The sequence below is a fragment of the Notamacropus eugenii genome, chromosome 3 (genome assembly GCF_028372415.1).
Source record: "Notamacropus eugenii isolate mMacEug1 chromosome 3, mMacEug1.pri_v2, whole genome shotgun sequence".
Taxonomy (NCBI): Eukaryota; Metazoa; Chordata; class Mammalia; order Diprotodontia; family Macropodidae; genus Notamacropus; species Notamacropus eugenii.
Window position 1 is genome coordinate 168,192,163 of NC_092874.1, and position 27,565 is coordinate 168,219,727.

The following is a 27,565-nucleotide window of genomic DNA, read 5'->3' on the forward strand; positions in this document are numbered from 1 at the left end:
ATTTGTATTTTAAACCATCTTTCTACTACACTGTAATGCTTCACAGAAATATCAAAAAGAAAATGATAATATAAATAAAATTTATTTGTATAATAATAAAAACTAAGGAAAATTTGAGATGATGAGGGAGGAAGGAGATCTTGTAAAATCCCATGACTTTTTAAAATTTTCTTGAAAGTCGCTAATAAAGATTGAAGGGAAAAGTGGAAACTTGAAGTGCTAAATACAGTCAAACCTAGCTAATTCTCACTTTGCTTAACTGCAAACGATCATTTTCACAAAAAAGGCAGTCTCACCCTAATTCGCAGCAGAGATTGCTAAGTAGAGTCCTATAGAGTCCTGCAGTCATATTACTAACCTTTTATTTTTTGAAACTTTCTCTTGTACACTTTGATGTATAAAACTACTAAAGTTAAACAAATGAAGGATTGTTGAAACACATCTTATTTGATAGAATTCTATATTCAACCAGAGAATTTCATAATTTTTAATTATGAGACCCAATAAAATGGTCTCCTCTTTTTAAAAAATCAGCAAGATTTCATAGTACATATGAAAATTGCCTGCAGTGCTATACTAATAATTATGTCTGTGTGTATGTGTGTGTATACATATATATCATACACATATGTATATTTTAACCAAATGGTCCAATTCAACACAGAGCTCACTAAAGTCATCTGGAGTAAAATATCTGAAAATTTAAACACATCTATAAAAATAAGAACCAGCAAGAGTAGAATAGGGCTTGTGCTAGGCCTTGGGCAGCAGTTACAACAGCATATAACAATTATAATAGCTCATGTCTGCATATTGCCGTAACATTTCCAAAACACTTGGCTTAATGTTTCTAGTCCATATTACTGTTGCCTGAGTGGTGTTGAGGATGAATTGTCAGTTTGGGATAATGATGGGGTAGAAGATCATGGGGCTAAAACCAAGACAGTATGAACTGGAATAGAAAGAAAGAGAGAGAGCTCATAGGGTTATTAGTGAACAAGAAAGAAGGGTATAGCAGCAAGGAACTAGTAAACAGAGTGTAAGGTACCTTAAGATGTGTACCAAATTACTTTAAACCCTAATATGTTTTTAAAGGAATGGTAGTTATTTATGGAAATATGCCTACTCTCTTTCAAAAGATCCATTCTAAAAGAAAAAAAATTATGTTAGTGTTCTCTGAGATGAATTGATTGGGTTTCCCAATGTTTGGGGAAAAACTGTTTTTGGAATCCTTTCATGCTGGTCATGAGAGCCAATCAATGACTTTTGTCCTTTTCCCTTTTCCATCTTTCTTTTAGGGAGATGAATAAATGAGTGAAAAATATTTTATTAAATGCTTACTATGTACAAAGCATTGTGATAAGTGCTAAGGATACAAAAAGAAAAGTAAGACAGTCTCTGTGTTAAGAAGCTCACTTTCTAATAGAGGGGTTTTGAAACGCAAGTCAAATTAAAAGACCCAGTGATCCTTAGCATATGGCAAAGCAAATAGTAATAAAGCTTCTTTTGTGTCAATTCCAATAATAAACCCTGTCAATTTCTACTGTTGAGCCATTTGACAGTAATCAAGGATTTTGGTAGGAAGACCTTTTCTTCTGGGTTTTTAAAAGTGGTGGCTGCATCCTCAGGGGAAATTTCCAGATCTCATCTCAATAAAGGGTCGGGATGGAAGCAGGGATGGTGGTTTGGGGGAGTTGCTATTCCTAGGGTTCTTGGGTTTATCTGCCCATCGGTAGTAATTGGTCAGCAGATGGTGATAATGACAGGATGATTGGCTCCCTCTCCATAAGGATTGTTTCTATCAATGATGGCTGCAAAGACTGATATGGAAACTAGCCAACCACTGCTATTACCAAGACTCTTGAGCTCAGGCTTCTAGGTTGTCCTCATCAAGGTCTGAGGAAAGGTGGTAGTCAAGGTAGTTGGAACTGCATAGCACATGCCATCTCCAGTTTATTCCCCAAGGTACCCTGTTGCTTCAGCTAAGTTGAACTGCCTGTCAAGGATGCAATATCAGGGAGAGTGGGTACTTCCATAAGACTTTTAATAGCTTCCTTACATCAGAGATACATGGGAAAAACTGACATGCTCATTCATTTTTTTGTCCAGTGGGGAGTTCTTGCACAATGTTATTATTCTTCAACCCCAAATCCTTAGTTAGAGAGGGAATTTCCTCAGGAATTGATTCACAGACAATCCCATGTTCAACCATTTGAAGATCTGTTCTAGAGAGGGAAGGAAAAGGTCATGAGTATTGTGTCCCTTGGGTAGAGAAGAGAATTGATCATGTGACTTCTGGTACTGAAGGAGCAGCTACAAAGGACTAAAGCCACAATAGAGAAGAGCAGGAGACTTGGATTTTATACTCTGTTATTACAGTGAGTAGCTGGACAGTGTGGGAAGTAAAGTTTCCAGTCTATCAGTTCAGTTCCTTTCCCAGGGGAGTCCAAATCACAGGGTAGTACAGAGCCTAGAGGACTCTATGAGTCTGTGGAAAAGTGGGACCTATTAGAGAGTGAAGAGATTATATCTATTGTTTTTGAGCTATTGTGAGCCCTTTACATCTGCACTTTTTGGTGGAATGACATAAAAAGAACCCACTAACCAATAAATAAATTTATTTTTAATTTACGAATGCTTGTATAGGAAATGAAGGCTCTGTTACTATTTCTGTGGAACCTAGACATCAGGTACATCTAAGGTCTCTTAAAGGAAACTTTGGGTAGGGGCAATAAAAATCAAATAGAGTAATATTTTTGTGGCCATTGCTAAGAATAAATGCAATTCCTAATTCAGTTCAATAATAGATATCTACTATGTGGCACATGTGATAGAAACCTGGGATACAAGATAAAAAACAAAACCATCCTAGCCCTCAAGGGTCTTATAGTCTATTACTAGGAAACATCATAGACACAGGAATGTAAATACAAAATATATTGAAAGTAAATAAAAGTAATATTCACAGTGGAAGGCACTAGCAACTGGGAGGATCAGGAACGACTTTTATAGGAGGTGATATCTGAACTGAGCCTTGATGGAAGCTAGCTTTCTATGAAGTAGAGATGAGGAAGGAGTGAATTTGACTTCTAGGGGATAACTGTGCAATGGAACGAAGACATAAGAAAGAATATTATGTGTAAGGAAAAGTATCTAAGTCAGTTTGGTTGAACTGTAGAGTGTGGGAAAGGGAATAATGTGCAATTGGCCTGGAAATGTAGATTGAAACAAGATTGTGAAGGGTTTCAAATAATGAACAAAGACATTTATAACTTTTACTAGCAAAAAATACAGAGCAATTGAACTTCTTGAACAGAGGAATAAATGGCTTGGTCCTTGAACAGAGAAATAAATGGTTGACTCCTATGCTAAGAATCAACAAGGCAAAGCTTACTATGTGCCAGGAACCATGTTAAATGTGAGGAGGGCAAATACAAGCAAAAAGACAATCTCTACCATAAAGGAGCTTACATTCAATGGGGGAAGACAATGCATAAAAAAGAAGTGAAAAGAGTGAGGAAGGGAAAGTATCCACCTAGGAACATAGTGGAGCAGTCCCAAGAGTCAATAGCTGAGGTGGGAGAGGAATGAAGGAGTGAATATGGTTGGTCTGAGGAATTCACCACTCACAGAAAGAGACTACAGGGATAGAGAGAACTTCCAGAGAAGACTGCAGGGAGTCATTTTCCAGGGTGAGAAAGCTATTGGGACAAGGTGGAGAATCATAAGAATCAGGAGCCAAGAGGAATAAGGGAGTGAGCTCTTCTTCCAAATGGAGATTCTAGGAAAAATTCACCAATTAGAGGAGGGGACTCCAACTGATTGGGTATAGGGGTGAGAGAGAGGGTGATAAGATGAAGGTAATTTCTAGGTTATTAATCTGATTAAATGGAAGGATAGTGGTATCCTCAAAAGAACAGAAATGTTAGGAAGAGGGGTGGGTTTAGAAGAAAAGATAATGATTTCCATTTTTGATATGTTGAGTTTGAAATGCTTATGGAATATCCAGCTAGAAATATCCAATAGGCAGTTGATAATACAAAATCAAATCTTAGGGAAAAGACTAGGGCTGGATAAAGAGATCAAAAACCCATCTACACAGGGATAAAAATTGAAAATATGAGAACAAATAAGATGACTGAAATTCAGGGAATATAAGGAGAATAAAGACTAGAGCTATGGGAAACATTCAGAGGTAAGGCATTGGGAATGCATAAAGATCTGTGGCTATGCCAAGAGCTCAGAGTGCTAGGTCACAGGTTAAAAAGGTCATGATGTTGGGAACTGAAGGGTCTATGTGAAACAAATGTCAAATGTGAAAAAGTGAAAAATGTGAAACAAATAAAACAAACAAATAAAAGTACTGTTATATCATAATTATCAATACTTAAAGAATAATAATTACAGGTTAGATGGAGAACTGGCCTCAATGGCAGGAAGATAAGTTCAAGACTTCTAATACTTATTAGCTTTATGACCCTGACCAAGTTGCTCAATTTTTCAATGTTCTAGACCAAAGGTCTGCAAACTACTGCCTCTGAAAAGGGTTAAATCCAACTCACTGAAAGACACTAAGTTGTTTTTTCTGATTTTAAAACACAATAAACCTTATTTTAAAATGTAAAAACACTCTTAAGGACCACATAAAAGCAGGCTGCACAGATTTGACCCTTGGGCCGTAGTTTGGATCCCTGTTCTAGACAATTCTCTTAAGACTATGAATTAAAGAGGATGTGCCAATATGCACTGATGTAAGGAATTTTCTCATCTGGAGTGAAATCACAGATAGAGTCCCTGTCTTTATGTATAGTGAACAGGGGCAACTCTCTAAAACTCAAATTTACAGAGAAATTGCTGTTGGAGGGATCTTCAAGTTCCTTAAATTGATGAAATCACAAAAAAGAGTCATTTTCCTTTTCATCATCCCCCACCTCCTCCAAAAAGATATTTCTTTGGTAATCTTAAAGAGAGATGTCAAAAACTCAGTGGACTACAAATTTTGTCTTGCTTTGAAAACCTCTTTCCTTTGGGCAATCTGCTTTCAGGAGTTGGAGGAGAGCAAAAGAACATAAATAATAGCTAGTATTTATATATCACATGAAAGTTTATCAAATGCTTAATAAATATTCCATTTGATCTACCTAACAACCCTGTGAGTAGGAATTATTATTATCCCTATTTTATTCACACTGAGAGAGATCTAGTGACTTGCCTCTGGTCACATAGCTATAGTCAATGTTTTGAGGCAGAGCTGAATTCTGATCTTCCTGAATCCAAATGCAACACTTTATCCACTGTACCACCTAACTGATATTCATTTGTTAATGATTCAAATCAGCTATTTGTTGGGCAAAGAATAAATGAAAGGACACATGCTATTCCTGTTACAAAGTCATTCCAAGATCTCTCAATCACCATATTTTGGGTTACCCAGCAGAATGGCTCTCAATAGAGTTCTCATCAACCAGGAAAAGCCCAAGCACCATTCAGGGGCAATGGGGCTAGCTGAGATGACCCAAGAAGAAAGTGAATGTGAAGAAAAGCTTTTTATACCATAAGATGTATGAGTCAGAACCAAGTCATCAGGAAATGGCTCAAAAATAGAAGCAGACTGATAAAGGAATTAGGTTCTACAATACAACCCTTAGGCTGTAAAAACACAAGAAGATATAATATAGGATAAGGCACATAAGCCTTCTCATTGCCAGAATGCTTACTTCTCAAAGATCTCTCCTGCTCTGGTCTTCTGGACCAGTGTTATCAAACTTATCTAGAAACGGGGTCCACTAAGCCATACACAGGGATCCCTGTGGGGCACAAATTGACTTAGAAAACCACAGGTTTATATATCTCTTTTTTTTATCATGAATACATCAACACATTAAAATCAGATAGGAACTAAATTTTAATCTGATTTGGGCTTCACTGTGGAGTGTTGGACCCCTCTGCTCTGGACCACTACCCAGCCCTACAAGGGAATCCCATTGCTCTAGGTCAACATAAATCATTAGGATAGTGATAGTTATAGGTTTGGCACACTCCCTCAGCACTAAATTAGCTATAAAAAATGAATATAAGTTCTGTCAGTATATTAGGCACATATGGGAAAAGAACAAAATGAAAACATATTGACAAAATACGTCTCGTCTATAAGATGTTCATTTGATCTCTATTCCAAGTCTTCTTTGACTTGATTAGCACAGGATTGAAAACTGCAGGATATGAGGCATGTAGAAAGCTATTAGATCATTCAGTCTACTTTGGAAGACAGCATATAATTATTTGTTCCCTATAGAAATATGTCCTAGAAGTTCGTCTAATCCAAATCAAATGACTGCTGTAAGAAGCTTTAACCTCTTTTCTTGGGAGATTGTTCCTGGTAAAGTATTCCTTAAATATCTGACAGGTTTTTTTCTAGACCTTCTATCCCAATTTGTTTTATTTTAATTCAATCCCATTACTCCTAGTTAGACCCTTTTCCCCTTCCATTCCTTGTAGATAGTTATCATGTTCCCTTTTAGGCATAATTTAGCCATGCTCTACACATTAACTGGAACAGACAGTATATGGTATAAATTACAGAAAACAGCGATGTGTGAAGACATTCTGTGGTGAATATATTAAAGCATTAATTTCAGACGTATCAAACTAACACTCTCTTAATTTGTGGTTCCTATAATTTTCAGACCAGTTTCCAGACCAGTTGCCAACTCTTCCTCATGGGAAAATTAAGTGGAGAGAGAAGAATAAAATAGATTCTTTCATTTTATAGAGCAGAGAGAACTTCAGCTTGGTTCAGGATAGATTTGTTTTAAGAGGTCAAAGGTAATGGGGAAAGATACTTTAATTAATGCACTGAATTGTAGAGTTGGAAATCTAGAGACTATAGAGACTTTACCACAAGGTGATTTACTGAAACTGATTTTTCTTTTTATCCACAAAATTGATATAATAGTATCTACTCACTTCACAGAGGGATTATAAGGATTAGTTAGATAAGAATCGCTAAACGACTACAATTTCTTCAAGAGAATTAGTACATAAGTATACATATACAAATATATGTATATATGTGTGTGTATATATATATGTATGTATGTATGTATGTATGTCTAATGGCAGAGTGAACCAAATAACAACATGAAAAGTCTGGGAAATATGAAAAGAAAAGATTGCCATTTCTTCCCCATTTTTGCTTCTGACCTATCAGTAAAAGAAATTATACTACCTAGGGAATTCCTTCTCACGCCTAGGATCCTCAGAAAAGGAACTCTTATTCAAGGTATTCTGTCCACTGTTCAAAAGCACCCACCAATGTGTCTGCTTTTGCTAGTTAGCCAAAGGTCACAATTAATTCAAGTCCCAGGCAATTGATGTAATGGCATGATAAGGTAAGAATTCTCCCATGAACCTAGGGTATACTCTCCTACAAACATGCACAGCAGTGAGAAGAGAGGGCACTCAAGTGCATCATGCATGCTAGCATATGTATGGAATCAATATGTCCAGGGAATGCAAGGAAACATTTATCTACAGTTCAAAGAGGCAACTTACTCCAACCCCAAAAGGCTGCTGTTGGTGTCTTCCAATGATGTCATCAGATTGTTCTCTCTGGAAGTTGCCTTGTGTCTCTGCTGTCCTTCTCTGGGTGTCACGTCTTTGTTGCTCTGGACTTCTCTGCTCTCTGTTGGGTATGTCCCTCTGCTGGTTTCCTTGATACCTACATTATTCCTACAATTAATCAATGAAAAATTATTAAGTATTTACTATATGCCAAGATCAATGCTAAGCATAGAAAAAAAGCAGAAAGAGTCTCTACCTTAAAGAAGCTTATATTTTGATTGGGGAATACATATACACACATGTACATATATACATATATATGTATGCATTATGTATGCGTGTATAACATATATGTATGTATATATCTATGTGTGTACATATATATAATGTGCATATATATCTGTACACTAAAGATAAATGCATAGTAGAAGTTAACTTTAGAGGAAATCAGCTGGGAGATTAGGAAAGAATCCCTGTTGAAGGCTGGATTTGTTCTAAGACTTAAAGGAAGTCAAGGATTTTACTAGTTGGAGGTTGGGAGGGAGAGCATATGGGAGGGTCAGAAAACCTACTGAAGCATGTGGCATTTCAACTAAACATTAAAAGGAGTTCAGAGTTCCAAGAAGTCAAGATGAAGAGGGAGAACATTTCAGATATGAGGGTGGGGGAAGGTGGGGAGGGACAGCCAAAGCCATATATATGGAGAAACAACTGGGCCAATTTGGCTGGAACAGAAAATATAACATAATAAATATGGAAATATAATATATGAAAAATGTGAAATTAATCTAGAAAAATAGATTGGAGTCAGACTGTAAAGGGCCTAAATGCTATTCAATCAATAAACATGGATTAAGCACCTACTATATGCCAAGCCCTGGAGGTAACAAAGACAAAAATGGAACAGTGCCTGCTCTCCAGGGATTTCCATTCTCTTGGGGAAAGCAACATGAACACATATAAGAATATACAAGATGATTACAAGAGGATTCAGAGGTTGTGGAGCATCATAAGAGGAAATGATATGATCAGGCCTATGCTTCAGACATATCAGTTTGGCACCTGGGAGCAAGACAGGTGGCAGATGAATGAGTGTAGAAGCAAAGAAGTAAATTAGGAGGGCATTGCATTAGTCCAGGCAAGAGATGGGTGCCCACTCTGGTGAATCCCTTGTGCTCTGGAATGACATCTGAATAGAATGAACTTGAGCTGGGATTAAGGTAAGGTTTGATTTACTATCCCCTCAATCTACAAATCTCAGCAGCTCTGCCCCAGAGTGAGTCCCAAAGCTGAGTGCATTAACTCTCCCAGGGTAGAAGGTGTATAGGGTCTCCCAAAATCCAAAGGTGGTAAGAAGAGAGTGATGGCAGGGAAGATGGCTAGATGCCCATTTGGGCCAGACATTGATAATGGGATGGTTGGATGGGATGAAGTTTTATCTGAGATTAAGGTGAAGTTTGGTTTCCAATCACAGAGTTAGAGATAGAAGAGAATTTTGAGGTCTCTTCTTCAACATCCTCATTTTACAGATGAGAAAACTGAGGCCCAAAGAGATTAGGCAACTTGCTCAAGGTCAGGTAGCAAGTGGCATAGTCAGGATTTGACTCCAAAGATATCTTGCCATGGATCCATATAGTTCTGGAGGAGAGAGTGAGACTGGTGACTACACACAGCCCTGCAATTCAATTCACTTGCAAGTCAAGATATCCCCTTCCTGATGTCACTCTAAGTACCTCCCACACTACCCCAACTTTAAAACACAAGACAACTTTTAACTCACTCTACTTTCTTCCTCCCTACCAAAAATGTGGTCTGACGCTTTGAAAAGTTATCCCTTGGTAATGGTAGAAACAACATTCCTTTGGCACTGTTACCTAAACTAAGCTAGTTTTTCCTTAAAAGCTACCAAAACCATACTTGAGACTTAATTATTTCAGGGGCTAAGTCTTGAACCATTCATTAACCATTCATTGCTGGGCCAAGCATGAAAGTCAGCAAATTCAATATCTTTCCTTCTGAATGTGAACACAGCCTAGCCAACAAGCAGGTAGAGGAGGCATTCTACCGAATCAATATTGCCTTCTCGCTGAATATACCTTCTATACCAGGTCTAAGTAATTTTTGTTCTATTGCTAGACAGTCTATGAGTACCCTCACATGTTCTGGTCCTGAACCTTAACCACCAGACTGGCCTAACTCAGGACTGGAATAGGACATCTAGGAAAAGTCAATAGGATGAGATCAAAAAGTCATTGGGCTCATATCATGGTTAAAGCAGGGAAAGGGTGATCTACATGCAGAGGAAGGCAAATCCTAGGTAGCTTCTGTGTTTCTGGGAGTGGTGCTTCTAGCTGTGACTTGTTTTTATTGTCAATATTTGTCCTTTGTTTTTAAAGGTGACCCATGACATTGGGGTCAGGGTACAGTGTGTTCACTTGTGGTTGATCTGCCCACTATGAGTGTGGAAGGCTGTGCCACAGACTGGGCACAAGATCAGTAGAAAAACAGCAAAATAGTGGTGATGGGTGTTGTTTAGACTTGTAGGTGAATTAGATTTAAGTGAGTCAGAGTTACACAAAGTTGTCAGCCTCACTCTCTCTTCCAGAGTCATTGAAATCCAGTGACAAGACCAAAGTGAAGACAACTAGTGATGGCCTGGGATGCAGTGGATGCTCTTGGTGTCTTCAGCGTCTGACCAAGCTCTGAGTGTTCTATGGTGCCGGCTTCAGCTGCCTTTGTAGCCTTTGGAATAAATTGTTCTCATTTATCCATTCTACCCAAGTAAATCTTCACATGCATGGGGTAGACATCTTCCTAACTTATCTACAGATTTGAAGCCTATCAATTACCTTCAACCTGGTTTAGCACCCTCTGCCAAGATGGTTTCACTGGGGTGTGGCTGCTGTGCATGCTATAGCTTTTTGGAGTTACAGGTGAGAGTCAGGTGACAAGTGGACATCTAAGGTATATGAACAGCCCTGATAAGAGCATGGCAAGGTCTCACATCAGAAGTTCTAGTCCTCCCTGAACACCCCATACACCTCTGACTGTGTTGAATGGTAAATTATATTCAGGAACCAGAGACATGAATGCTCTCCGTGAAGTGCTCTCTGTACTCTGAAGGTGATAAATACTGTACATTGTTGAATTTTGCATGATTTTTAAAATTTGTGGGTGACAGTAATCTCTAGGCTCACCAGCTGAGGAAGGCCTGAAGTCCTTAAAGATTTGAATTGGGAGACAAAGAAGTATATTGAAAGATATTTTCAGTTTGGGATTTTTCTATGGCATTTGGGAAGCTCCTGGGAACTGGACCACGTAGACAAAGAAACTGAAAGAGGCACTTGAAAAGCATTTGAGAATTGAGAATAGGGACAAAAGTGTTGACTATACTGCAGGATATCCTAGGAAGGAGAGGTGTGCCAAATATACCCTAGGATTTTCTAGGGAAAGGGGAGGAGCTGAATCAGTTTAAAAGAAGAAACAGCTTCAGCTCTAGCTCCTCTGAACTATGTCTCTCTCTGACTCAAGGAGAGGTGACAGTCCTCTGCAGAGTGGACCTAGCATAGGCCCTGATCACTGTCCTTCACCCTGGCAGAGATGATGGTGTACAGTTAGACTATATATGTTAAGGGTAATGGTCTGGCCACAGCATCAGCACCACATTTTGCTAAACTTAGCCCAACTAAGGTGAACAATAGCTGTGGTAAAAGTAACATTTTTCTGGCACAGGGAGACACATGGGTATGGTACTTGGACCCAAGCAATGGCAGCATTCATGGCTGCACTTTAAAAACTCCAGTACAGGGTGGAGGTGGGGAGCAGCTGTGTGACACAGCGCACAGATTCAGGCTGTAGCACAGGGGAGTAGTAATAGGCTATATCACTAGGGGTCAGCACTCAGACACCAGTAAAGAGGAACAGTGCTCAGGTCCTGGAACAGCGAGCAGTATAGTTGGCTCCAGGGGCAGTGGGCAGCAACAAAGGCAGGCCCAGCATAGCCCTTTGTTTACTGTAATCTGAAACTATTGGAGCTCCTCTACATTGCTTCCAATATAGTCCCCCATAGTCTTTGGAAATCTACTTGCCAAAGAGGGCTTGGAACCAAGGGATGATGTTGTTGGAAGATGGTTTGCTCTTTGGCAACAGGGCAGAGCTTCTGGAAGAAGGGAAACAATTCCTCAGGAGAGGCATCTAAAGGGACAATGATTTAGGCATTTCCTTCTCCTCCTGGGGCTCCCAGAAATCTTGGCTGGTAGGTTAAGGAGCATTTTGAGTAGGTGGTGTGAGAAACTAATTTGTGGGAATCACAAGACTTCCCAGAAAGGGTCAGGGAGTTATCCCAGATAAGTCCCCAAACTGTGAGAAACCCAGTTGTGGGGATTATAGGATTTCCCAGGCAGGGTCAGGGAGTTAGCCTGGATGAACGTCTGCTGTCCACTGCTTCCCTGGTAACATGCCCTTAGGAAGATCCATGTAGTTAACCCCTTCTCACTGAAAGAACTCAGAATCAGAGTGGGCAGAGGAAGGCATTTATTACATTTCTTATGAGAAAGTTGGCATAGTGCTCACTAGGAACACCCACAATGATACAGAAGCAGGAGTGAGGTTACACAGTTCTGTCCTTCCTGTTAGAGTTAGGGTTACTTCAAATTCCTCAGAGTTACATTCTTCATTACCCTACATTTCCTTCTCATGCAGATTACGTAGGCATGACAGTGAGGATACTTCTGACTGGCATGACCCCTCAGATTTGAACCAGTTTTTCCAGCCTAACCTTTCTAGTTCACCTGGCCCAGGATGGCCATTGTCTTAGTAAAATAAGATAAACGAGCTTCCTCACAGCTTTTGATTATCTCCCAATAACTTTTGTGGGAGCAAAACAAGATACCATAATATTCCTTCTTACAGTGGTAATACAGAATAATCCTCAGTATTGATCCTGGTCACAGGTTAGTCTTCATGTTTAACAACCCATAGCTACCTTGCTACAGATGACCCTGATTTAAGATGATTTGTGATTGTACTGAAAATGTCATAATTCACTCTCCAGCCTTCATTTTTCCTGGAACTTCTCCTACTGTCACCACTTTTCATTGGGAAACTCATTGTGAATTACAAATATTTGTCATCACTCACCACCTAGACCAGATCATTAACAAATAGGAGTCAATCCTTCCAAAGAAGGAAAGCAAAGTCTGGCATTTCTGGCTTTCATTCTCTTCCATATTCACTTTCCTTTTTTAGGAAGCTGCTATGTTCCTTGTCTTTTTTGTGGGGGAGGGATTACCATTCTTCTGAGCTAGTTTTTCTTTTTCTCTTTCATTGCTGCTATCTCACTTCTCAGATCCCTGAGGTCAGGGTTCATCCACTAACAGTTCTAAAGCCATTTGAGTGGTTCAATGTCTTCTAGAAGACCTTTAGGACCCTATCACCAAGGACTGGTTGTGGTAGGAACAGTATTTCCTAAGGCTCTGCCTGATAGACTGAGCTAACTTTTCTTACTTACCTACCCCATTCAGTATGAAAATGTAAAAAGTGACTATTAATAACCAATATCTTGGGAAGGTCCAGAACTCTTCCCCCTCTCCTAGTAGTCCCTTTTTTTCAAAGTCCTGACTTTAAGTTCAGCTTTTCCTGGAAAGGACATTACTGATAATAAGATGACATTGACTCTACTTATTCTGGTCAGACCCCACCCAATCTTGCAAGGAAATTAATCTAAAGTGGGAAAGACCACTGTGTTCCATTCAAACTTGGGTGGAGACAGATTCTTTTGTCTAGATAGCCTAAGACTGGGAGTGGTCTGGTTTGGAGATATTTTCTCTGTCCAGGAGTAAAATGATGGAATGACTTCAGTCCCTGTTGGAAGGGTATATAAACTGTGCGTTCTAACCCCACAGGGAACTCAGCTGCTGCTGCAGCTCCCATGCATTCATGTGCATGCCTGCCTGCTTTGAGAGAAATAAACACACATACAACCTAATTGTCTTTTTTAGACTGAAAACTCTGGAGGTTGACATCAGAAAAGGTTAGTTTTTCCTTAAAAGGTACTGAAACCACTCTCATGATGTAATTTTTCCCCCAGGGGGCTAAGGCTCAAACCATAGCCATAGATTCCTGGTCACCTAAGTACAAAAGCTAATACAGCAAGCGTCAGAACAACCTTCCTTTTATGATTTGCCTACAGATCAACATGGTCTGTACGGAGGTAGGGAAATTGCCACTAACTGAACTAATGTTTTTATCCTTGCTGAAAATCCTTCAAATACCATGGCTAAATAAACTTTCTTTTACTTATTACTAGATGTCTATGAGTAGATATGATTTTGTTCTAATCCTACACCTGAATCATCAGACTGGCCTGAGTCAATCCCGCACTATAATAACTTGAATTTTCTGACTTGGAGGATTTCTTCTTTCCCTTTCCTACCCTGTCAGATGTGCTGAGTGTTGTACATGGCAGCAGGCTGATGTGCTTGCCTAGATAACCTCTAGTATATGACTGCCTCTTCAACTGTGTGTTTCTTTTTCCAAGTACAAATAAAAGAACAGTAATCCTGAAATGACTATTTCCATCCTTTGTGGCAAACTCATGGGTTTGAGAGATTGGATGTTCTTAGGTTTCTCAGTCAGTGCTGACTGGCAGCAAGAAAAGTTTTCTATATACCCTTCTCAAAGAAGATGATCAGATGGTAGAATGAGCCCAAACCATGTGGTTTGCCAGGAGATGTGGACCTTGCATGAGGTGGTCAGATAGTGCAAAACCAGGGTGAAGTCAAAATGTCTATTCAACAGTCTCATAAAGTTTAAATATTTTAATGTTGCAAATATCAACCTTCAAGGAGAATATGATAGGAAGAATGGGTTATTTTAAATATTTTAATGGAGGGAAGGAGGGAAGGAATGAAGGGAGTTTTGCATGGCTTACTAAGAGCCAAGCTCAGAGCAAAGAGCTGGGGATTCAAATATAAACAATAAGAAAGTGTTTGCCCTCGAGGAACGCACATTGTAAAGTGTGGAAGAGGACACACTAAAGGGAGGGGGACGATGAAGGGACTTAGCACTGGAACTCTTTAAAGACCCTGAAGTTAAGAAAGATTGAAAGCAAAAGAAAAAGGGGAAGGCAGAGAATGAGATGGATACACGGTGTCATGGAAACAATGAATATGAACTTGGACAGACTTCAAGAGATGGTAGAGGACTGTGGTCCATGGAGTCACAAAGAGATGTATACAACATGGTTTTGAAGTCGAGAAGAACGTAAAGTCTGGCTTGGGCCCCTCCCCAAAATCAAGGCCACAGGAGTAATTGATCAGTGGGAGAAGGGAGAAGATCTCACAAAGGGATATTCCAGGTTGAGAAGGCTGCAGAAATGATTGAGTATTTCTAGAGGAAGAGGCCCTAAGCAAGGAGGTAAGTTTTAAGTCTTTGTTAATGCACCTTAGGAGTCTTTTGTGTTCTATGCACTTCTCTTGTGATGGAGAGAATACATGACAGTTCTGTAATTGATCTGTTTTGTACTTTCTGGGAATACCTTTCTGGGAGGGACTGTAATAATCCCTTTCAAGCAGGCCACCTAAAAACTTTAAGTGATTTTGTCCTGGGGCTCCAGGGGGGTGTCATAAAAAGTCAAAAATAAAGAGGAAAAGAATGAACCATTTTCTGAGAGTCTGAACTCCTAAAGAATTGAATCAAGTCTATGTGAATTCAGATTCTTAGAATTTGACCCACTTATATTAGTGTCACAAATACCACAGACTCACTAGGAATCTAGCCCACTCAACCAGTGTCTTAATAAATTCTCTACTTGGACTGAAAGAAGGCTTCAGCAGTTGAATTCTTTCAAGGCAGACCCCACCCTGAACTCTTGCATTTCAGGGTTCCTAGCACCCCTAGAATGCAACACATGTATCACAAAACCTGTCAAAAATTGAATAACTGTTGGTAATATCTTACCTCTACTCATGTTTGTCCCTGACCACTGCCATGTCTTTCTTTTTTTCTGCTTAGATACTTATTATTTCTCCCTCTGCCCCAAGGCTGATGATGATGATTTAAAGAGAGTGAGTAATAATATTGTTTTTCACTTTTCCTCTCTCATCAAGAATTCTATTCTAATAACTACTGTTTTCATTTCTCTAGGAGTCTGCAAAAATGTCCTTTTGGAACAAGCAAGAAGCCCCAAGACAGGATAGGAAAATAATAAGAGCCACGCAGGTGAAGAAATCTGGAGGTTTTTCTTTTTTTATGTTTACTTTGGCAAGGATTTTCTTCCTATAGGCCATGAAGGGCACTTAGAATGAGGAGGTATTACAATCTAACCGAATTTTCTGGATGGCCATACTGGCTGCAGCAGCCCCTGAATGCTGATGCTGATGCTACGTGAGATGCTGATGTCAAGGGTCAGGATCACGGGAAGAAAGCCATTACTTAGTGCTTCCCCAATCAACAGTGTCTGAAGGACAAACAGCAACCAAACAATCCATATTGCCTAGAGACCCAGATGACTGACATCCTTCCACTGGGGGCAACTTGGTAGCAGAAGAGAGAGGCAGATTCTGAAGTTCTTATTGGTTGGCGAAATGGATGGGAATGGTAATCACTTCTCTGGGATTTCTTTGGTATAACTGAGAAACCTGGAATCTGAGTCCTGGACACACACTCTTTCTTTAATTTTTTCTATAACCTTTGGAGGAAGATAAAGGGTTTTGGATATGTTTAGGGCAGAAGGTTCCATTTTGGAAGCCTTAACTTTGCTTTTCTACACTTTTGCTACACCTAATAAAACTTTGTGACTGAAATTTAACATCTTTGTCACGGGAATGAGGGGGCTATTTGAGAACAGAGATTCCAGATAAAAGGTGTGAGGTACAACCATAGATTTCCCACTAAAAAAAAGTTTTTAGCAACATTTTCTATGATGTCCTAGTTTAAGTTTACAACTTTACCAGTACAGGTTGTAAACTGTAACTTCTGATGGTGTGGGAGCTTCTCTCATGTGTGTGTACCAGAAATACTCTGATGACACTACTCTGCTGAGTAAAGCATCACCTGACAGAAACACAGAAATTATATTCCCTTGCTGGATTATTAATAAAGAAACACACTGCCTTTTTGTAGGCTTCATGGAGACAGCACATGAGTTGATAAGGACTATGTATACTTTAGAATTCACTCGTGAGGTTCCAAGAGTCCCAGTGTACATTCAAAATGTCATGTGGTAATCAGTCCAAAAACACATCTATAATGTATATTTGGAGCTTGAGACAAAAATCAAGTATGAAATTAGGAGGAATACTGCCAGGCCTAGAGGCCTGTGTGGGCTACCCGAGTCTTCTTACCTCACCTCTGAGGTCTTCGGTTGGCCAAAACCAGATGCTCATATGAGAGAAAGGACGTTCCAGAGTCGAACAAGGGTTGAGCTTTATTTCAGGGTCTCGGTTACAAGTGCAGGGGGGTCTTCCTTAGGAGGAAGAGGGGGAGATTTCCGAAGGAGGCTAAGATCTTAAGGGATTGGAAGTAGAAGTACAAGCGGGGAGAGAGGGGGAGGGGAGAGAGGAAAGAAGAAAAGCGGAGCCTACTGTCCTCTTGGCTCCTCTCGTGCTAAGAGAGCTTTCAGGCTTCCTCAATCCTACTTAACCTTCAGCCGCATAGTTTGCATCTGAATACCGTGCTGTTAGGTAACTAGGTGTGCCCAGATCCGGGACAATCTCGAGGGCGGGGAGATCTCTCTCCCATCACGTTTCTCACGGGAAGAGGTGGAATTACTCGAGATAGCTCGGTTCACCTTGATTCCCTGCCGTTTCCTGGGGGGGTCTCGTGAGAGCTCTAAGATTTAGAAGCTCCCACCTTTACCCGCCCGAGACTGTCCACACGGAATTGAGCTTCCAATCCCAACAGAATACATTTCAACAAATTCAAACATGAATTCTCCTTACCTGAACTTGTTCAAAACATAATTCTCACATATTCCCTACCACTAATTCCTTTTAGCAATGAGCAGGCATGCATCGGTAGTCAATGTGAGTTTGTTGAGGCGACAACATGTTGAACGTTCTACATCTGAAGTTTAGACTTGTGCAACTACATGCATTTTGTAGTTAACCACTATATTTTATAAAATAATACTTTTTCTCAACTTCTTTGGTTTCTAAGATAATTTAAAGTAAATTATTTCAACATGTCAAAACTGCTGATTTCTGTGTGTGTATGTGTGTGTGTTTATTCCACTGGTATATAAGCAAACATATTTTTAGGATATAAAAGCACACTAAATATATGAGAAGTAGTATTATGTAACAGAATGATTTTTAGATCCTGGGTTTGAATCCCACCCTCAATATTTATTAGCTGTATGCAAGTCATATGGGCAAATCACTTCTTTTAAAGGTTCTTTTCTTTCTTTTTTCAAAAATTTAATCAATTACTTAATTTTTAGTTTTTAACATTCACTTTTATAGGATTTTGAGTTCTCAATTTTCCCCCTTTCCCTTCATTCTCCCCTTCCCAAGATGGCATGTAGTCTGATATAGGCTATACATGTACAATCATATTAAACATATTTCCACATTAGTCATGTTGTAAAAGAAGAATCAGAACAAAAGGGAAAAACCACAAAAAAGAAAACAAAAGAAAAAATAATATGCTCCAATCTGCATTCAGACACCATAGGTTTTTTCTCTGAATGTGGATAGCATTTTCCATCATGAGTCTTTTAGAGTTGTCTTTAATCATTGCGCTGCTCAGAACAGCTAAGTCTAACAAAATTGGTCATCTCACAATGTTGCTTTTCTTGTGTACAATGTTCCCCTGGTTCTGCTCACTTCAGTCAGCATCAGTTCATGAAAGTCTTTTCGAGCTTTTCTGATATCTGCCTGCTCATAATTTCTCATGGAACAATAGCATTCCATTACATTCATATACCACAACTTGTTCAGCCAATCCCCAACTGATGGGCATCCCCTCAATTTCTAATTCTTTGCCACCACAAAAAGAGCTGTTTTGTGTGTGTGGGCCCTTTTCCCTTTTTTTATGATTTTTTTGGGATGTAGACCTGAGCCTCTTTCTTAAATGTAAAATACAAAACATTTTGCAATGTTTTATAATATATGTAGAACATATAACATATTTATAGTATACCTTAATATAGAATAATTACAATATATACTTTATCTTGTTTTATCCCAGTCCCAAAGGTTCTGTGAAATAGATGCCAAAGAGGTTATCTTTTATAAAGTATTATTTAATAATCTATTATGATTATAACTTGTTATATTATACTTTATAAATGATATGACAAATTATAGCTTGTAAATGATCATAAAAGAGGTAACATCTGACAGAACCATTTGGGACTGGGGACCCAATGAGATAGTATATATAAAGCATTTTGGAATTCTTAATTTAAAATATCAGTTATTATTATTATCTATGGTTAAAATTAAGCTAATTATATAGATGTTTTTGTCTATACAAGCTTAACAACAAGTTTGATGTTTTTGGTTTTTTTTGCTAAGCTGAATGGTTATTTTGGCAGCATTTAAACCTATAATTTTTCAGGCTCCTACTTTAGTGCAATTCCTGAACTGGGTACCTATATTACTCACTAATACACACACACACACACACACACACACACACACACACACAGCCCCTTAATAAAGTTAATGAGTAAAATGCTGTAGCCAGTAATGTCTGGGTCGTTTATGGGTTTTTTTGTTTGTTTGTTTCAGATATTGCAAGTGAATCGTAGAATTTTCACGTTGTAAGGAACCTTAGAGAATACGAGGTCCAAGATATGTGAAGAAGGATAAGTGGTCATCTACCCTTTGCTTAAAGACTGAAAGCAAGGGGTCCTTTTTCTACTTCCTGAGGCAATGCATTCCAGTTTTGTTGTGGTTGTTGTTCAGCTGTGTCCAACTCTTCAAGACCTCATTTGGGGTTTTCTTGGCAAAGATACTGGAGTGGTTTGCCATTTCCTTCTTCAGTTCCTTTAACAGATGAGGAAATGAGGCAAACAGGGATAAGTGACTGGTTCAGGGTCACATAGTTAGTAAGTGTCTGGGGCTAAATTTGAACTCAGGTCTTCCTGACTAAAAGCCTAGATAGAGTTCACTGTGCCATGGAGATGCCCCAACTCTAATTTTGGAAAGCTCCAATTTTTTAAAATTTAAAATAATGTATAATTTATTTATTTTCAGCTTACATTCACTTTCACAATATTTTGAATTCCAAATTTTCTCCCCATCTCTCCCCATCCCCACCCCAGGACAGCATGCACCCTATCCACTCCATTCCCCAATCTGCCCTCCTTTCTATCACCGCCCCCTTTCCCATCACCCTCCCTTCTATTTTCCTATATGGCAAGATAGATTTCTATACCCAATTGCAAAAACAATTTTTAACTTTCATTGTTAAAGTTTTGAGTTCCACTTCTCTCCCTTCCTCCTTCCCCATCCACCCTCACTGAGAAAGTAAGTAATTCGAAGTAAGTCATACATATGTAGCCGTGAAAAACACTTCCATAACAGACACGTTGCAAAAGAATAATCACATTTCCCAGTGTCCTGTCCTGCCCTCCATTTATTCCATTTACTCCCTTGCCCTGTCCCCTCCACTATAGAGTCTGCTTCTGATTACCCCTTCCCCCAGTCTGCCTTTCCTTCTATTATCCTCCCTCCCCTATCCCCTTCCCCCTGTCTTCCTGCAGGGTAAAATAGATTTCCATACTCAATCAAGTGTGTATTATTCTCTCCTTAAACCAAATCTGAAGAGAGTAAGATTGCCTTTCACCTCCCCCCCTTCCTTTCTTTTTTAAAAGCTTTCTTTCCTCTTTTATGGAGAGAGCTCTCCCCCCTCCCCTCCCATCAGGTCGAAATAGCCTTCTTTGCAATTTCTCCCCATTGCTCTTGTATCTGACCTCTGAGATGAAACAGAACACATCTAAGCCCTTCCATGTGAAAGCCCTACATATATTTGAAGATACCTCAATGTTTCTTTCCTTGTTGTCTTCCTCTGGACATTCTCAGTTAATTACAAGTGCTTATACAATGCTTACATGTGCCACATATGGTGCTACAGCTTAGGGGTACAAAGGAACCCCACAACACCATCCTGCCCTCAAGGAGCTCATATTGCCATGGAAGAGACAATGTGTAAAGTACATATGAGTACACAGAGTAGATGGTAGGTAATCTGAGAGAGGCAATCACTGGAGCAGTGAGAGGAGCTGGGATGTAGCAGAGGTCAGGACGGAGAGCAAGGAGGACAGGCAGTAAAGAGGCAGGGAGGAGAGAAATTGCTTTGTGTTCTAGTAACATCAAGAATGCTATTGTCACTGAATTATAGATTGTAAAGGTGGGCAGTGACTAGACCGCGGAAGTTTTAATGCCTATTAGAAGATTTTATATTTGATCTTGGAGGCAACAGAGAATCACTAGAGATTATTGAAAGGGTGTGGGGGGAAGATGGGTGATATTCTCCATCTTACCAACATCCTTCCTAAAATATGGTTCCTAAAACTAAGTATAATACTCTTGGTGTTGTCTGACCAGGGGGAAGTATAGAAGGACTATCAGTACCTTATTCCTGGACACTATGTCTATCTTAATGCAGGATAAGATGGCATTAATTTTCTTGGCTTCTATATTACACTGTTGACTCATAATGAGCTTATAGTCATTAAAATCACCAGTTCATTTGAGGACAACCTGTTGTATAGCTACATTTCCTTCATTTTTTTTACTTGTGAAGCTGATTTTCGAACCCAAGCACTTAGCCCTATAATATTTTATCTTATTAGATTTAATCTAATTTCTTAATAGATTGTTTTGCACTGACAATATTTTCTAAAGCTAGTTCTGTCTTCCAGTAGGTTAATTGTTCCTCCTAGTTTTGTGTCTGCATATTTTATTAGTAAGCCATCTATAGTTTCCTCCAAATAGCGATAAAAATGTTAAATAACAAGGCCAAACATAGATTCTTGGGGTACTGCACTAAAGACCTCCTTCCAAGCTGACATAGAACAAATAATGACTATTCTGTTGTGTTCAGCCACTGAAAAAACTCTGAATTCACCTGTTTGTGTTATTATCTATTCCCATCTCTCCATATCTTCCACTAGAATCAAAACTTTTTGCTAAAATCTAGGTAAACTTTATCCGTTGAATTTGTCTTCAATTTTTTGTCTTTATACTCCCAACATGGTGCTTGTGCTGAAGAGAGAGATGGGAAAGCTGGTTCATATATGAATGAATTTACTTAGACCTTCTCTATAGCCATTGGGAGCTTTATTGACACCAAAGCAATGGGACTGAGATTTAGCAAGGAGCTAAACAAAGGCACTGATATAGGAAAAGAACCAGACTTATATAGGCAAAAAGCTAACACAGCCTGTAGGATGATGACGTAATTTTCTAATGGGGGTTGGAGATTTTAGGGACAGGATGAGGAAGATGGATGATACAAGATAAGGGAGACAGGGAAAACTTTATGACCCAGGATGGGAGAGACAAGGAATTTTATGGCAGGATAAGGGGGAAGTTTTATGGTATTTCAAGATAAGGGGGATAGACTTTAGGGTGCCTTCAGGTTAGAAAATAAACCAGGGGCTTCACAAAGTCAACCCCTCAATATTATTTTTAACTTTTAGGGCATTGTTTGTATCCACATCACTTAGGATAGAGAAAGCACTTAATAAACCATTATTAACGGATTCTCCCCTATGTTGCAAAAACCGACCAAACAAAAACCAAAAAAAATTAAAAAAACAAAACTGAGGGCAAAAAACTTTCTTGTTATCCTTAGCCCTATTTAGCCTCACTAAATTTTAAATTTTTCTATTACACTATTCTTTTAGAACTAAAGTTATCCCTTCCACATAGAAACTTTACTCATCTTGGTTTCAATACATTGCAGGTCAATATAAGAAATTAAAAGGAAATTTTGGGGGAGTTTTGGGGAAGGTGCAGAGGACGTGTGAAGGCCAGCAGACCACACAGGGCCTATGACCAAATACTTAACCCAAAGTTTACAATAAAGTACTGTAAACACCCCATAAAAGAAAAAGTTGAGATTTTTTCTCTGGTACAAAGGAAGGGACAAAGAATTTTACCTGGATTTTCCAGATCAATGGGTCGCCAGACCCCTAACCCGGGCTATGTGGAAGGGATACCATACTTTTTAGGCATCTTCTATTATCTGCTCTTGCCACTGTGTTCTGCATATGACCACCAGGTGCAGCTGGTGAGCAAGGCTAATCAAATAGTTGATCACCCTGTAGACTAAGGGGCCTCCCAGTGCAAAGGCTGGAAACAAACGCTTTCTTTTCCAATAACTCACTTCTGTTCTAGAGGCAATGGCTTCCTTTTCAAATCCAGTGGTCAAAAAAATGGTTATTTGCTTGCTTAGCAGCCCTAGGCTCACTTTACCAAGAGTATTTTTCTGAGGATGGTGTTTCTCTGTTTCTTTCCCTGTATCTATGTTTGTCTGTCTCTTTTTCTGTGTCTCTGTCTCTTTCCAGTAATACTTTGTTCTATGGGATCCTAGCTATTCTTTTTTCTGTGAAAATTCTGTGAAATATTCTTTTTACCTGTGTATTCTGCTCTCCCCAAATCTAGGACACATGTCAGATTATTCTCAGCTTTCCTTTTCTCTACCACAAATTATAAAATGAAAGTTATTTCCCCCTCTCAAGGTTCTGATTATTGTCACCTCATCAACCAGATCCTCCTTATGGGTCAGAATCAGAACCAGAATACAATTTCCTGGTTTTTTCCACTTTTTGGAGGATGAAATGATCATCAAAGAAAGTTGAGACCTTATTAGCTCCTCTGCTTTTGGTATGAAGAGCTCCATTAGATGTCCAAATAATTGAAATTCCTCATTATTATCATACCATGCTTCTCTGCCAGGCTTTTGATCTGTTTTAATAAAAGATGGAGAGATTTGGGCTATGTGAGAATACAATTAGGCAGATTTGGAATTATTTGTGTCACCAGACGCCAAGTAGTCCTTAATGGTTTGATGCAGACTTGGAAGGAGGTCTCCAGGAGAGTACCCTTGGGATCTGTGTTTGGCTCTGAGCTATTTAACATTTGTATCACTGATTCAGATATAAGTAGAGGGTGGCATGTTTGTCAAATTCACAGAGAAGAAAAGAGTGGGAAGGTGGACTATTGGATGACAATATCAGTATCCAAAAAACCCTTGAAGAGCTGGAACATTGGTTTGAATCTAAGAAGATAAAATTTAATAGGACTGATGATAAAGTTTTATGCTTGGGTTAAAAAAACTTCATAAATTCAAATCTCTGTGATATCTATGACATCATATTTGCCTTCTTACATTAGGATACTTTCATTAGTTAATCCTGTTTATTATCCATATTTTGTACATTTATTTATAGATACTTGAGGCCACTAAATTAATTATTGGTACTTCATTGGATTTTGCCTCCTAAAAACTTCTTGGTGTCACTACATACCTGGATTTAGAAATTATCTCAGATACTTTGTAGTTATTTGAGCCTGGATAAATCATTTAACTTATCTGAAACTCAGCTTCCCCATCTGTAAAGTGAGGATACAAATACATACCAGAGTTGTTGTGAACATTAATTGAAGTAATATATTGGACACTTTGAAAATCTTAAAACACTACATAAACATGAGTTAAACATAAACAGGTGTTATTTATTATTATTACATCATACTTATTCTCTATGATATTTATCTTGGTGGATATACATACGATATTTTCTCCTTCCCCCTTATTTTTCAGTTTAAAGTTCTTTTGATTAAAATCATTAGTTCTTGCCAAAACCAAAAGTACTGACATTATTTTTAAAAAGTATAGGGTTTTACACAAAGTAGTTTTTCAATAATTATTTGTTGATTTGACATGGATATTGACCTGGTCCAGAGTCTGTGGTCCACCTGTTTATAATAATGGTCCACAAATAATGCTTTTGAATAAGGTATTCCCTTCCTAAGCGATGTTCCAGTCCTGGGTCTCATGTCAGTCAAAAGATTCAAGGGAAATTCAACTGAATTGTCCAAACCATTCCATTATATTTGGCTTTTATTTTTAACTACACATATACTATTCTCTATGGTAAGTGGAATTCATCTTCCCACTTGAACTGGAAGTGTTAATTTGTTAATAGCTTCCCTAGGGTTTTGCATCTTGGTATGACAACTTCAATGATTTCATCCTAGTTTAAGTGTAATAAAACCTCATTTTATATTCGCAGGTATTAAAGTTCCTAAATGTCCTTTAGTCTGTCTGTTTCTCAGCTTTGTTTTGGTCAGAGGTTTTTAAAACCTTTAAAAGGACAAAGTTGAACACTAAGACTTGCGACTTTCAATTTAGGATGGGTCAGAGAGGAAATAGGGAGAGCAGAGGAAAGAAAGCAAAGGAAAGATGAGAATAGATTTAGTAATGTACGGATTTAGATGAAGGGTTGAAGACCTGATATGACACTCACAAACAAGACCTCCAGGAATGGTGAATTCACTACACTCAAAGGTAGTTCAATGCAATTTTTGGATAACTATAATTGTTAGGACTTTTGTCCTAGTGAACCTAAATTTTTCTCTTTGAAATTTCTATCACTCAACTGCCCTCTTGAGCAAAACATAAATTGAGAGCACCTCTTCTACACCACAGCCCTTTGAACACCTGAAGATTATGCCAAATCTTAATGACAATTCTTTTCCCACCTCTGTCAGTCTGTCTCTGTGCCTCCAGAGGCACCTTCCTCTATACCTCTCCTCTTAGAATCTTTTGTTGTTTAGTTGTTTCAGTCCTGTCCAACTCTTTGGATTTTCTTGGCAAAGTTACTGGAGTAGTTTGCCATTCCCTTCTCCAACTCATTTTACAGATGATGAAACTGACGTAAACAAGGTTAAGTGACTTGCCCAGGGTCACACAGCAGGTAAGTTTCTGAGGCTAGATTTGAACTCATGAAGATGAGTCTTCCACATTTCAAGCTCAGTGCTCTATTGCCACCTACCTGCTCTTCTTAGAATCCAGCTCCCCTCAAGGTTTTGCTCAAGTATAACCTCCTAGAAGAGGTCATTCCTAATTCAACCAGGTAGTGCTCCTCCCCAAATAACTTATTTTATATATATTTTGTATTCATTTATCTGTGTACATATTGCTTTCCCCTAGTAATGTAGAAACTTTGAATGCAGGTACAATATTTTATTTTTATATTTTCAGCACCCACCGCAGTACCTGCTACGTCGTAGGTGCCTAATAAATACTTTCTAAATTGAAACAGGAAGGATGGGGAGGATATAATAATCTCCCCTCATTCTAGACTAGAGGTTTTCAACCTTTTTTATATCATAGTCCTGTTGGCAGTCTGGTGAAGCCTAGGGACCCTTTTTCAGAATGTTTCTGAAAGCATAAAATACAAAGAAACCAATTATATTGAAATACAGTTACAAAATAAGACAAGTTCAGAGACTTCAAGTTGAGAACCTCTGTTTTATACACTAATCTTTTCTTAATGCAATTTCAGATTCCATGAGCTTTTTTTGGGGGTGCTGTAAATTCATATTGAACTGAAAGTCCACTAAACGCCCAGCTCATTTTTATATGCATTATCTAGTCATATCTCTCCCTTCCTGTACTTGTAAAGGCAATTTTTATTCCAAGTATAGAACTTCAGATTTATCTCAACTATGAGAGGTTCTCTCATTTAAACACCTCACCAAAATATGAGTATATGATACCTACAGAATTCTTCTTCTGTATAAATTTAATAGTCCTGTCAAAAATGAACTAAGGAGGGGCAGCTAAGTGGTGAAGTGGATAGAGCACCAGTGCTGGAGTCATGAAGAACTGAGTTCAAATATGACCTCAGACTTGATACTTAGTAGCTGTGTGACCTTGGGCAAGTCACTTAACCCAGATTACCTCATAAAACCAAAAAAAAAAAAAAAAGAATTAAGATTAGTTTGGTGGGAATTGTTATTTATTAACCCAGAGTGGCTGATATTGATCACTGCTGTACTTCCTAAGTATTCACAAAACATGGCAGAATCTTGCTAAGGTAGCAAGCATGTCCTGGCAACAGGTTGCCTGCTTGCCAAAAATCAGCCTACTTAAGTGCAGAGACAGTGATTACCAGTAGATGTACCACCAGCTACGGGACTAGCAATTCTTCTGCTGTGGAATTCTTCTGCTATGGTAATCCACTAAAGCAGGGAAGGAAGGAACTGAATGAAACATGGGCAACTGTCAATCATTGTACAGCAGATATCAAACACATCAACATTCCCGAGTATCTAGAGGAGAACTAGATGAAAACATAATTGGGTAGTAGTAAACAAAATAAAAATACAACAGAACATAACATCAAACGGGGTTTCCTAAATAAATATGCAACCAGTAGGGATCTCTTTTTAAATATGCTTCTGTATGAGTTTGACACCTCTTCCCCGCTACAGTATTGTCTCCTTGGGTGGGGTCCATGGTGAAATATGGTGCTACTATTCATCACCATGCCCTCCCATCCTCACTAGCCTTTAAGGCGACTAGGGATTTGTTATACCTGCTGTCCCAAAAGACCGAGAGCCGGCCTTTTGGGACACCCTGTTCTGTAACCCAACTATTCCTCCACCTAAATGCCTCTTACAAAATCATCATAGATCTAGAAGGCACCTTTGACAGAAGAGAAAATTGTGTCCAAGGAGGTTGTGACTTTTCCCCACCAACCACCCTCTCCCCTTTCCTGTCTCCTTTCGTGTGGTCTTTTTTTCTTTAGGTTGTAAACTCACTGAAGGCAAGGATTGTCTTTTTTATTGTGTCTGCATGCCTGGCACATAGTAGGTACTTAATAAATGTTTATTGTATTTATTGGATTGGGATTAAGTGACAGAAATGAAATTTGACTCCAGTTTCAATGATTTTAACCACTAATACCATTGTGGCTCTCTCTCTAGTGCTGCACATCCCAAGAGGTATACAATTATTTTTTCCCTCTCTCCCA

At 38.8% G+C, this 27,565-nt stretch overlaps 1 protein-coding gene across 1 annotated transcript in view; it reads right to left on the bottom strand.

The window, feature by feature from the left end:
* Positions 1-7,675, bottom strand: part of PRPF18 (pre-mRNA processing factor 18) — a 120,240-nt gene extending 112,565 nt beyond the window's left edge. Inside the window, exon 1 of the mRNA XM_072653287.1 lies at positions 7,555-7,675. The gene's annotated coding sequence lies outside the window, so the exon portion shown is untranslated. The remainder of the gene's footprint in view (positions 1-7,554) is intronic.
* Positions 7,676-27,565: the final 19,890 nt, after the last annotated feature.